Raw genomic sequence first — 13,904 nt, 5'->3', positions numbered from 1 at the left:
TAATACCTCTGACCGATCTGTGTGTCAGAGGATGCAGTATGTTGTGGTGCATGTCTCTGTTGATGGCACTGCATTAGAGATGCTGCATTTCTTTTATTTTTCTGTCCCTGTGTGTCTCTTACCCTGCTTTACAAAGGGCTGTTTTTCACACCCTGATTCGGTTTTAGCAGTCGGTGATATGGGACCCCTCCCCAACCCCTTCGTGTTGTGTCACTGTTGTTGCTGTTGTCATTGTTTTCATACACTCTGTTCAGTGGGTTCTTGTTCCAACCACACTGCTTTTATTGGATTTTAATGAAATCTTAATTGAGGTGGCTTCCATGCTGACTATGAGTCAAGATTTGTTTGTGTGTTTGAATTAGGAAGGACTGTGAAAGAAGATTGCTGATCAGTGATTCTCAGTGATTGTTCCTGGTTTTGTTTACTTTTGGAAAGGTACAGAGACCTTCCGTCCTTTGGCTATACCCACTTATTCCTGAGGGTCATAAAGGAGAGACCCAGTCCCAGCTGGCATTGGGTGAGAGGTGGGGTACACCCTGGATAGGTCGCCAGCACATCGCAGGGCTGCCACACAAAGACAGAAAACATTTAACATTCAACAGCCTCAAAAACCATAGCAACCAGCATGCAGTTTATGTATATTTATTGTGTTGCATTTATTTTAATTTCTTTCATTTTATTTGTTAATGAAAGATTTACTTCATAAGTACTGTAGCTTCCTTCACCATGATAGCTGAGCAAACGTCATGTACTGATGCAGCTAAAAGCTGCCCAGGAAGTCTAGTAAGTGGACCTGGAGTTCACAAGCTTGTAAATGAGTTTAAATACCATTTTTAACAGTTCTAAACATGAATGAGAAAGCTTTATGTGTATTTAGCCAGTCAATAAATTGCTGATAACGGACAGCTCCTGCTAAAACATCCGGTATCTGATTCAGATTTTTGGTAATGAAAAATCAAAACCTGTCTTTCCACATTTTCTTGATCCAGCCAAGAATCACAAGAGAAAACTCCTTCAAACTTTTTGTTCCATTTCTCTCATCTGTAAAATGTCAGCCTGCTCTCTAGAATTCCTCTGAGAGGTACTTGTGGCCTATCCTGGTGCAGGAAAGTGCCACTTTATGGAGGTTACCCCATATGTCATGTCTCTCTTTTTAAAGGGGTCTTCCTTCTGTAGTAAGAAAAATTCTATATAATAAATTTAGGAAACTGAAATTTTGTCACAGGCAAGTAATTGGTAAAGAAAGGGTTTAAAATAAAGGGCTGCATCATGCCTTTATAATGCATATTTCAAGAAAGCCCTATGTCAGTACAACACAGGACAGGCAGAGCAATACAAACCTTATTAACTATGCAATTAAAAAAAAAAAAAACACCGCCTAAACCCTTAGAAGGTTTAATTCAGTTTTATGTCCTTCTTTTCATAATATTTGGCCTATGACATATGAATAGTTAAAGCTGTAAAAAGCAGTGCTGTGACTTTTGTATTGCACTAAACGACTTCAGAGGCCCTGGTGCCTGCTCTGTTTGTAACAAGCCTACATTAGTGAGTCACTGGTTTGAAAAGGTCACTCACCGGGGAAGGCTTTTATTTAAGCAGTAAGAAGTGCAGGTTTTAATTTTAAGCTTAGGGTACAGTCTGAGTCCGTAGATCCATCAGTATCCATGGATCTATGGTTATACAGATTAATACTTGAACTCTGATTCTCCTGGTAACCTATTGCACTTGCCTGGGTGGGGCAAGTTACACTTGTGGGAAGAAAAAAAGAGAACTGGAACTCATGAACTTCCAGTGTTTCTAAAATACTGCTGAGAGGCTGATGTAGGTAAAATAATGCTAGATGTCAGTGATTGTTAACAATCTGACATTTCGGTTTTATACATTTTATCTTTAAAATAAATGTAAAACGAACTGGAAAAACATTTGAAATATGTTCAGCAACAACTAGGCCTAGTTTTTCCTACTTGTTTCTCTGCATTTCTGCTCCCTACATTTCAGTATTCTGCTGAACTCATGATCTCAGCGCTGTCAGTTCATGCCATAAAATATTAAACATGCCTTGCTTACGCAGATGCTTTGGTCAGACTTTCAATCTGCAGTTACCCCTCTTAAGGTTAAATATTTCAGCTATTGGTTGTCAGGCTATATACACTGTATGACGGAGATTTTTTGGCAGGGTAACTGGTACGTCATTGCATCTGATGTTAAAATCCATGTTTTAAAAAATTTTGGTTTAAAAAAATCTGGTATAGGTATTAAAGGAGCAGTACACAGAATTTGCTTACAAGGATGTCATGTTATATGTTCGTCCGTGTATATTTTGTGCACAGATGATGCTGGCAAGTTTTATTATTGCAGTATGTTTCTCTTATGTATTTATGTATTTTAGTGATTAAGATTTATTGAGATTTTCCTAGTGTGGACCAGAGTGTGTAGTAACTTTTAGTTTATCTCTTTTTTTCAGGAACTGCAAGTTAACAACACCAGCAACACAAACCGACGATAACGGGGATGTTTTAGTGAATGTTGTTTTCTTGACATTTACCCTTTGAAACATGGTTAGTCACATCGAGTCACAGAGAGCAGTTATCTTTGGTCAGCTGTCAGTTTGTGTTTCCGTGTGTGCCCTGCTGAATAGATTCTATAGCCCCTGTGTCCCCTCTGTGTAATTCTTGATTGGTGTCTACAATTAGTGACTCACTGGTGTGGAAAAAGTCAAGGATAGGGAGGTGGTTTTAACTGCCTGTGTGGATTCTGGTTTTGACTGTGTTAAAAACCATGTTTAAGATTGTTTAACCTTTAATTATACTCCAATAATTCAGTTTGGGGCCGTAATCACCATTAACACAATATCCTGTAGCCTGAATGACTCATTTTCTCAATGTTGTCTTTGTGTGTGTGTGTGTGTGTGTGTGTGTGTGTGTGTGTGTGTGTATGCGTGTGTGTGTGTACATATATGAAAAAGAAAAGTTATTTATATATATATATATATTCAGTAATCAAAGTGGAAGCATATGAATCTGGTTTTGGTTTAAGGTATTTAATAGAAATCAAGTACAAAAACCATCAAGTACAGCGAAATTACTCATAGTCATAGCCTCATACCTTTCCACAAACCTATTGCTTACACTGGGTGGCAGTATGCTTTCATTTTTATACTAAGATAATGGGCTAATTTATCCATGAGGAGCAGATATCCTATATGTGCTGCACCTATACCTCCATAGTGCTAATATTTTAGGTTTTAAAGAAATATATTTTGATGCTTAAAACATTTGAAAAAGGCAAATTTTGTGTTCAGGTCAACTTGTTGCACCATACAATTCTTCTGCACTTTTAAAAGTGTAATACATTGGCAAGCTGTACCTTTATTGTCTATGCAAGGTGCACTACTGTTTTCATATGTACATGGAAGCACAAACCCTAACTTGTCTTCAGTGAGTGTAGAAATACTTTTTTCCCCCCAAAGAGAAAAAGACATGTATTGCTCAGTCTTAAAAGGATGTTCATGTAATTTGCTATCTCTGACTTAACCTTGTGCACTTTGATCCACTCTGCACTCCCTTTGCAGTCATTCCTTATGTTTTCATGTCTGAAATGATGCAGTTGTGCTATAACAGGGCATTGATTAATTGGAAATTTTGAAACTTGTCCTCACCAATTCGTCTTGCATCAATAGCTTAGTATATTGAAGTGAGAAGTTTTCCTTTTCAGCTGCATGGCTGTTTTACTCACACGTCTAGCCACTCTGAAAGACAGCAGTCCCCATGGAAACAGGTTTCTTATCTGCGGGAGCTCCATAAACAGATTTCCTGACAGAGAAAGGGAGGGGGGGTGTTTAAAAAGGAGAGAGAATACTTAAAATCTGAGTTGTGTGACATCCTTGCCATTCCATTGTATGCAGGAAATACAGTGTATGTGCATATATTCAGAAGTCAGCATGCCTTGACCTTTGGTTTCACCTGACGGTGTATTGTCAAGTGCTTATGACTCACCTGTTACCTTGACGCAATTGAGGTATTTTCTGTTGGTACTCACACCATTAGCCTTAAGTTTTTCTTTGCACCAGTATGAAGAGAGTGGATGAATGAAAGCGGCAATCAGAATAAGAATGATTCAACCCTTTCTCTATATGTAAGTGCTCTCCTCCCACAGGAAGGAAAGATGCACAAATTAGGCAAGGTCAATTGCATGCTATTTGGCTAAAGAATTCCTAGTGCTGAACATGGATGTGATAACTGAAGACCATGGGAGGAACAGTAATGGTATTTTGTCTCCCATATCATCTTGTGGTGAGTCGGTAGGGTGTACCAAAGGCAGGACGGCCTCGTGCCATGTCTCCACAGTGGGCCTGTCATGGATGCATGTGTCACCTGTGCATCTATGTAACACTGTCTTGCGTTGGTTGTGTTTCTGGTAAGCTCTTAATGGTCCCATACAAGCCATGAATAGCCTCCTTCAGCAGATACTGGGCGTGAGCTATTTAAGCAGGAACATCTTGGCAGATGCATTGTGATTGAAAATGGTTCCCCACGCGGCTAAATTATTACTTGTACCAAATAAAAATAGTTCCTGGAATACACTCCCAGTCATTAAAGGCAATTACTGGTGGTGTGCAACCAGTGGTTCATTTTAAGGATGTGTATTTATAGGACACTTGGTTCTAAAATGGTTCATGCTATAGCTGGAAATAGGACTTGTGGAAGTCAGCAATTTAAAAAAAGAAATACTTACGTCACAAGATGTTTTGTTAGGGATCAAAGAAATATATGGTAGGTGTCTTCACAAAGACTTACTGTCTCTTTATATAATCCCAAGCAAATCAAGGTCAGATTAAATTTTTCCAGCTCAAGCTTTACAAAATGAATTAGCAAAATGATTCATCCAGTGATTTCTACCCTCAAGTTCAAACCAAGCAAAAAGTTACAAATTTGCCTCAGTTACTACATAACACAGTGACCTTGTTATCCTGGTACTTGTTTCATTGTAATGAGTTCCTGTCAAACTGATGTTATACAGGGTCACTGCATCTCAATGATGGCAAATTATTGAGTACTAGTTTCATGAGAATTGGTCAGTACCTAGTATGGGCATTAACATTTTTCAGCAGGTGTGAGTGTAGGTTAGTTTTACAGAGAAAAGCTTTGGCAAATAAGCGTTACTGTTTATTCTGCGTGTAAGATTCCCTGGTAAGTTTATTTACATACAGCACAGCACATACGTTTCATGGCTTTTTTTTTTTTTTCCTTCATTTTCTATGAACTAGTTGCTTGTATGGTGCAATCTAGGTCAAATCAGAGCCAGTGAAAAACAGCGTTTCCTTTCTAGCACTCATTATCCCTCAACAGGAAGCACATCTCAGCAGTTCCTCAGGCACCTGTGGCTGAAGTGGTAATATGATTTACAAAGAGGTGCAGAGGTTTCAGACCAGCAAGAAACTGTATCGCCATCAGAAAATGCTAAGAAACATAGGAAACAAAGGTGTGTAAGAGCACATGGTAACACAGGTTTCACAAACCCTTTGGGGAAAATAATCAACTCTTTTGAATGAAACAGTAGGTAAGTGATAGATTATGTAGAGATAGTGTATATTATATAAAAGTGTCATGATCATCAAAGGGATTTCATGAATAACTCTTCTTGTATAACTGTTTTTGTTTCAGATCACATCCCATTGATGTTACCCTCCCCCTTACACTTTCATTTAATGAATGTTTATGCTAATAAATATGTTGACTGTCGTCCCACTGAAAGCCAAAAATAAAGCTTAAGTTAAGCAATAAATGCGTTGGTAGTGTGAGGCATGACAATAATGTGACAATAATAAACCTCCTTCTTCTTCGTGGTCCTCTTTTCCACAAGCCAAGGAACAAAACATGAATGGATGTACAAACTCATACATGCCATCAGTCTGTGTTTGTCTACTCATTCAGGAAAAAAATAACTCTGCAACATATGCACACTGCTGTCATTTTGTTGTCAGTCAACATTGGCATAATGGGTGTATGGCATCTGCAAAAGGCGAGTCAAGCAGAAAACTGCACTTAAGTGAAAGTGCTGTGAAATGCCCAAATGTATTGAACAAGTTAGCACTTAAGGACGAGTTTCCATAGCTACGGGTTCATCAGAATGCAGGACACGTAGAGTCTAACTCCACTTGAGATGTGAGAAAGGGGACAAACAGGTTGAATTGATGCACTCTGCAGAGTCACAAATGGTACCATTAAGTTCAATTAACAGGAATCCAACTGATAACTTGTGGCTGTTGTCTGGATTGTTACTTCTAATGGTCCTTTATTCCACTGATGGCCACTGTATGACTTATGTCCATCTGAAAGTTAACTGTCCTGTGGCTTTTATACCTTTTAAACCAAAAAAGGCAGTTCAGTATGATCATCAGGCTATTTAGCAGGGAAAGGTCCAAAAAAAAAAAGATTCACTAAGATTGATGACATTTTGAATTTTCCAACACTTCCACATGCATTACTGACAAGAATGTCAGTGATTCTGAAAAACAGCTGTTTAGGATTCAGGTATGGCTCAGTAAATAAAACACTTGATAAAACCTGCAATAACATACTTTAAGCCACACGAGGACAATAAAAACAAGTTGTGAATACAACACTAACATGCTATATCATAGTGAACTTTGCAACAGAAAAACTCACTTTATTTGCAGTATTTTTTGTTTTTGGCCATATGGCAAATATGCACCTTTTTTTTTTAAGCTTTTATCACTTTAGCTGCGATATGCACTTTATGTTCAGTGAGTCTGGTCTGACGTCCGACTAGCCGCATAAAGCAGTAGCAGCAGTTAACTCTTGGGTTGCCAGCTTTTAAAAAAAGCATTTAGCATTGAGTTGCACTCATATGTATTGCAGCTTGTAAAAGACAACTATTAAGTTTTGTACCACAGCTGTTCTCATTAGATTCCATATTCTGTATGCAGAAGCGGGGTCAGAACATGCTAGGACAGCATTTCAGCAGAGATGGGAACATTCTGAAGTGGCTTTTCTCTCAGTTGTCATAGGCATAACCTGAAATGATCCTGCACCACTTGACCTTGACATGCCTCTTTAACTTCCCCTCCTTACAGCCATGCAGTCAGTGCAGCTCTCAGCGGTGCCCTAGTGTTCCCGCTTTTCTTTCAGGTCTATGCAGAGAGCATGAGCCACCTGACAGCAGCCACTAGAGCTCATCCATATCAGAGCGATGTATTCAAGTCTATTCTCTCGCCTCCCCTCAAGGGCAGTCAACTTCCTGTTGCTGGGTTACACTAATTGCAGCATTAGTATTCTGTAGTGAGCTACCACCGGAAGCTGAGACTCCACCAGACACTGATGGCCAGTGCAAGTCATTGTAATTACAACACCACAGAGACTCTCTGTACTCTTTGTCTGAGTTTCTCAATCCATTGCAGCTTCCGTTTTGACTGAGTTCATTTTTGCTTTTCCCATTTCTTAACCTGACCTTTCAGTTACAGGGTTAGATTGGCTTTATTTTCTATTTCCTTCTTTTGCGTACATCTGTATCAGAGCTGTATCTTTTGATGTCGGACCTCCTGTTGATTTACAAAACGGTCCACAGAATGCATGTTTGCATGGTGTCATTACACAAGGAAATAGACGGACTGAATGGGACTTTTTCTTTAATCTGGCAGTGAGTGCAGCAGGATGCAAGTGTAACATCCGCAATATGAAATCAGATACATTTTCACTACAATATAGTATTGATCAATTATCAGTTTTCCACTGTTACCTCCCACCAGTTTTTTTTTTCTATCTATATGTTACCTTATCACATTTTACTGGAGATTTCTAAACTTGTTTGCAGTGGCATTGTGAGTTTGTGTATTGCTATTGTGGGAATTATAAGTCTGTTATTAAATGTTAATTTAACTGCCCTGCTGCCTGCACATTTCACACTTCTCTTGTCAAATTCATTTATTTATTCTGAGGAAAGATATCACCACAGCAACACAGCTATCGCAAGCTCAGGGTTCCTCCCTATGTCAGCCTCAGTTACCGTGACAACGTTTCAGGTGAAGTTCCAGCACAGAGGAGCTCCCTGCATCTAGATGAAGAATATTTCTTAATAGAGTCTGAAAAACACATTATAAACCACAAATGAAAAAAAATATTAATCTAAATTTGGTGTTTACTTCCGGCAGGGATCTGCTGCAAACACATCATGCACGTTCAGATGCAGTGTTTTGTATGCAACATGCATGTGCTTAAGAGATGGTGTACTTTGCAGAGGCGTGGGTGGTCATTTTAAAATACCAGAGTTGTTGGTGCCCACTGAGTGACGCAGAATATTTTTTGTAACATGCGTTCATCTCTGGCCTGGACAACATGTCTCTTTGAAAATTGGATATTTTCATAAACAAGAGTTTGTTTTTTTTTTAATTTTTTGTAGCACTTTGCAGCTTTCATAATTTTACATGCAGACCATGATTCTGTTCGCCTGCATAGATGAAAAGTAGAAAGAAGCTTGACTAATCCAGCATAGTGTGGATTTGACATTCCTGCTGTTCACCTGCCTTTCTACCTCACCAAGCATATGTTTTTTTTTTCAGGTTGATGTGCGTCATTAGACCCTTGTGAGACTGATCTCCCTGCAGTAATACATTTTCCTCTATCTGGTGGAGTCAACAGGTTTTTATGACTAAATCATCTGCTTCTGCGTTTCATTGTGAATGAAAGACTGACATGAGTCACTTATAAAAGAACATTTATATTTGATAATTTACAGGTACTGTAGCAACAAATTATAATAGAGGGTAATGCATGCTTTCCTTTATAGCTAGAAACAACTGCAACAAAAATTACTGTAGACTAAATACAGGATGTTTTCTGCTCTGCGTAGCATTTTGAAGTATGTGAAGTAATAACTGTAACTGCCACACCCATTCACAGCAGCCTCTTACAAAAAATATCCAAGCATTGCTGGAACACGTCCTGATTTGCAAAACCTAAAACAGAGGACTGAAAGATTTGGACAGTGAGTAGAGAGCTAAATAAATAGCTTTGAGGAAAACAGGGTTAGTGCAACAAATGGGGGGGGGGCAGGCAGTCATGGCTTAGTGGTGGACTTGTAACTCGAAAGTTCCGGCAGGAATTGTCGGTGGGGCGGAGGGAATAGCCAGCGCTTTCGCCACCTTCAATACCACGACTGATGTGAGACCCCTTGTGCAAGGCACCGAACCCCCGGGCGCCGCAGCAATGGCTGCCCACTGCTCTGGGTGTGTGTTCATGGTGTGAGTGTTCACTGCTGTGTGTGTGCGCAATTTGGGTGGTAATGTAATATCCCCATTGTGGGACTAATAAGGGTAATAACTTATAAAAATGAAGGGGGCGACTTCCCCTGTTTGTCAGAAGCTTATCTTCCACCTGGGGCACTACGCTTCTTACTCTGTTACAGTATGTGTGTATGTATGCATGTAAATAGTTTATATTAACACTATATTGATTAGGTGTAATAAGAAAGCTGTTGTGTGCTGAATTTCACAATTATCACAAGGCTGTGCAGTTTTCCTCAAATACAAAAAAACACTGATAAAACCATCGCTAAGAGAAAATATGTTGTCTTTCTTCAGTCTGGAATCCATACTCCTTTGTATGAGGCCTTGGGGGCCTTTTACTTCTCTATTCCCAGGAGCCCACTGTTCTACTAATCTATCCATATCCTTATTTTGCATTGCTTCCCTTCTGATGGGAAAATAGATTGCATTGCATATGCTGAAAACCCTCCTCTAAGCACAAGTCAATAGCAGTGATAATGATGATGATTTGACAGAGGAGATGAAGTTCCTTGATTCTCACATGCCATTTATCGCCCTGTGCAATGGTACCATGCCATTAACTGAAAACTGAAAATCTATCTGTTGCCTCAAGCATATGACCATTATGCAACCTGGTAGAACAGAAAGCACACACATACACATCCTTGCCCTTTGGGTGCTTTGCCCATCATCTGAGCACAGTCTCTTGCTTTGTAAACACCATTTTCTTTGCCAGTTTTCTCAGTTCTTTGAAAAGCCAGTGTAGCTCATTCAGAGGATTACAGCAAGGATGAGAGGGCTAATTGCTAGACTTGCACATAGATTTATTCAGTTGAAACATCAATACTTGCAAAAAAATCCTGATGTATTGTACTCTTAAGTAAACTTTAGTCAGTGCATTAGATTGTTATAATGCAGAGAAATAAGATAGTAAAAGTCAGGCCTATTGTAAGAATGACACCCTATTCTTCTGTGCACAGTGAAGACACATTGCACACATCTCTGCAGTTTTTTTTTTTTTAAATCAATAAGGTTAAATTCAATATCTTATTTTCCTGAAAAGTGAGGCAGCTAGGTCATATAAATAAGATCAAACAAAATCACAGTGGGAGTGTACAGGGGAGTTAAAGTACACAAAAAAGCCTTTGCTCTTGATCCACAGCTCATGTCGACTAATGAGGCTAGTTTTATTGACATCACTGTGTGTTTCATTCAGCACCTCTCGATGTACATTTCATATTGTAACGTTTGAATCCCCCCTGCATTTGAGAATTCATTAAATCTTTCACTCTCACTTTGTTTCACTTTCTTTATCTTCCACTCTCTCTGCTCACAATCAGTGTTCAATGACGTGTTTCAGCTCAGGCTGTTGAAGTGCTGTCATTCATATTGTCATTGTGTTCGGTAACTGCAATCAGCCCACTCGCTTTCTCTCTCTGTGTGCTGTATATGTGTGATTGTGCACGGTTAATTTGTGTCTGACTATGAAAAGGGCCTGTGAGAAATTGTTGAGGCTAGCCACTTTTTTTTTTTTTTTTTTTTTTTTACTCCAGTGACGTCAATGACATTTTAAAGGAGGCTGAAACTACAGAAAATTAACACCTACAGCAATCACTTACTTGGAAGTACCAGCTCACCAAGGCAATTAGAATGAAGTGTTGAGTGCTTAGACCAGACCTCTGGAGAAAAATAAACTTTTTTTTCAATGTAATTGTCAGAAGGCATTTCTGGACATCAACACCTTTTGATGACTCTCTCTGTTAAAGGATTTCCTGTCTGCAAGGCAGCACTCTGCTGACATTTAGTCACACTGTTTTATTAGCAGCATATAACCCACTTCAGTGTTTCCGGTCAAGCCCCTGACTTGTGCACTTAAAAACTGCAAACTATTGGAAACAGCCATTGTTAGACGTGAATTGCCTAGAAAGCGAACACCTTTCAGTAGAGAAGCAACTATTGTATCTGTTTACGATACAATACAAGCAATACAGCACAATGCAATACAAGCATATTGTTTTAAAGACGTTTCATGCAGGTGATACAAGTAGTTTTTCACAAACAGCAGGGCACGTTAGTTACTCTGCTGAAGAGTTTTAGGTCTGCAGCCTGTCACGTCCATCTAACAGCTCACTGACACTCCTCCCTTTTTCCACCTCAAAATAAAAAAGCAAAAAATGTTTTGTAGATACATTTTAATGACCAGTAACATTAAGTGCCAACTTCTGTGTATTTCCCATAACCGCTTTGCAAAAAAGAGATTGCATTTTAGTATTTGACAGTTTGGCAGTTTCATGCAGTGTTAAGCAAGTCATTAGGAATGCAAATAATGCTGCTAGTTCTGTAAGTCATTTTATCAGCCAGCTCACCTGCAAGTCATTTTGATACTTCAGCACTATCTTTTTATTTTTTTAAATGAATTGAGAAGGATAAACAAAGTAAATAGAGGCATGCTGGTCATGCACAGGAAATAATGACCGAAATCTTACTGTGAAAATGACCCTTAAGGGGAAAATATTCATACTAATATTCCTGCAAACACATCAATGCACCACTAATAGGTATTTGTACTGTATTGAAAGTACTGTTCAAAATTGATTTAAAAAAACAAAAACATTTTATTGTGCAAGGCAAGTTTGTGCATCAGCAAATCTAAGACGTGTCATCATTTCCGGTTCAGAACTGTTCTTTTACTCAGTCTCTGAAAAGCAAGAATGTCGGCTTGTGAAATAAAATTAATATAACGGCTCATTGATTTCTTCTGTACATCTTTGAACACCAGTGACTCAGATCTTTTTTTTATTACCACAGCGTATAATCATCTTGAAGTCTCAACCTTTTAAAGCAATAAATGTAAGGTTAATAGATGTTTAGACACAGATGGCAGAGGAATTCTCTGCGGTGAGGAGAGGGAGATGTGCAGATCACCATGTGAATGCTTGGTTCTCTGCAGCGGAAATGACCATTAGCGGCTCAAAAGAGCTGCTCAGTCATAGGAGGCGTTTGAGTGCACAGCAGCAGCCGCTTCCTATCAAACAGGCAGGTGAAGGAAGATCAAGGTAGTTTGTTCAAAGAATTGTAAGCAACCATAACTGGACACTGAATCCTTCGAACCTCATGCGCAGCTTTAACCTAACAGTTTGTGCAGACAGTATGACCCTGAGGAAATTGATCTACCCTTTGAAATGTAATACTTTCATTCATATCATCTTGGAGGGGATGCTGGTTCATGGAAGCTTTGCTATACCTCGCAAACACATTGCTGCTTCATCTTTTTATCTGCTCTTTTATTGATCATGTATCATGTATAAATCGTGTATCATCCCAAACTTCATTTACATCTGGCAAATCTGTTCATATGTGCTTTTATTTTCTATATAAAATAAAACACAATGACTATGTTTATTGCTGTGTATATAGATGAGTTTACATCTTTGATTCCCCTTTATCTTGGCTGAAATGATTATAATGAAATACAAAATGCTGATAATTTCACACACACTTAAAGAGTCTGCAGGCATGATAACATCTCTGTAAGTTTGTTCTTAAGTGCATGAGCTAAATCAGCCTCCTTACATGCCCACAGTGACCATGTTAACGCGATAGTATAGTGTTTGCTATGGTCATCATCTTAGTTAAGCATGAAAGCTTAACAGATATCTGATATGGGCCTTTAATAAGGCAGCATCCAGATCAAGCAGAAAGGCAAAAGATCCACAGAGGAAAAACCTGGTCATCCCCTATAAACAGGTTTGACCAGGGATGACTAGCTGTCAAGCTCATTTAGTTAAGCTTGGCAGCTGTTTTTATTGGCTATTTCCTAGTAACATGCTGGCATTAATTAAATGCCAACACTTTTCTGAAAACCTGTTATCTAAAGAATGCAAATTGACAGCTTGTAGTACAGCCATCTCCTGACTTATTTAGAGTTGTACTCCCCACTTGGCCTGGTTGATTTAAATTCTCTTCCCAATAACTCACTGTCAGAGTTGCAGCCTGGAGCCAGTTATTAACACAACAAACAGCAAAGGTACAATATTGGTTTATTTTACAACAACCTCACTGATTCAATCAGCGTGCACCTTCTGAATCTGGATATTGACGTCAACACCCTTATTGGATTTCTATTTGGGTTTTAGTGGACTGATATCTCTCACTGCCAGTCATCGCCTCTCCTGTCTGCCCTCAATTAGTGTGAAATAGAAACGAGTACAGAGATGCTCTAAATAACTGAAGAAACACATTGTTCTATATGTAACACAGTATGTAACAGCATACAACTGTGTGTGTTTGATCTTTTTGGAAGAGCCAAGAATATAAACCTTTGAAAAATCTGATTTTGGTGTAGAGGCATTGAAGAGAAGTGGGACATTTAACTTGTGTTTATATATATTTTTTGGAACAAGAACTTAAACATTAAAAAAAATTCTCTGGGGTACTGGAAATATATTTTAATATTCTCCATGATTGCCTTATATTAGCGTGTTGATATGAATCTACTTGCATGTGCCGATTAAAACTTAAATTATGCATTACTTGATCTCATAATGAATATGGAGGAGATGATGTTGGGGATGTCCTATGCGTCATTATCTTCCTCATTCTGTTTGGGCTGTGAGGACTT

This window comes from Mastacembelus armatus, chromosome 11 (genome assembly GCF_900324485.2).
Source record: "Mastacembelus armatus chromosome 11, fMasArm1.2, whole genome shotgun sequence".
Classification (NCBI taxonomy): Eukaryota; Metazoa; Chordata; class Actinopteri; order Synbranchiformes; family Mastacembelidae; genus Mastacembelus; species Mastacembelus armatus.
The sequence above is the reverse complement of the archived record's forward strand: the minus strand, read 5'-3'. Positions refer to the sequence as shown.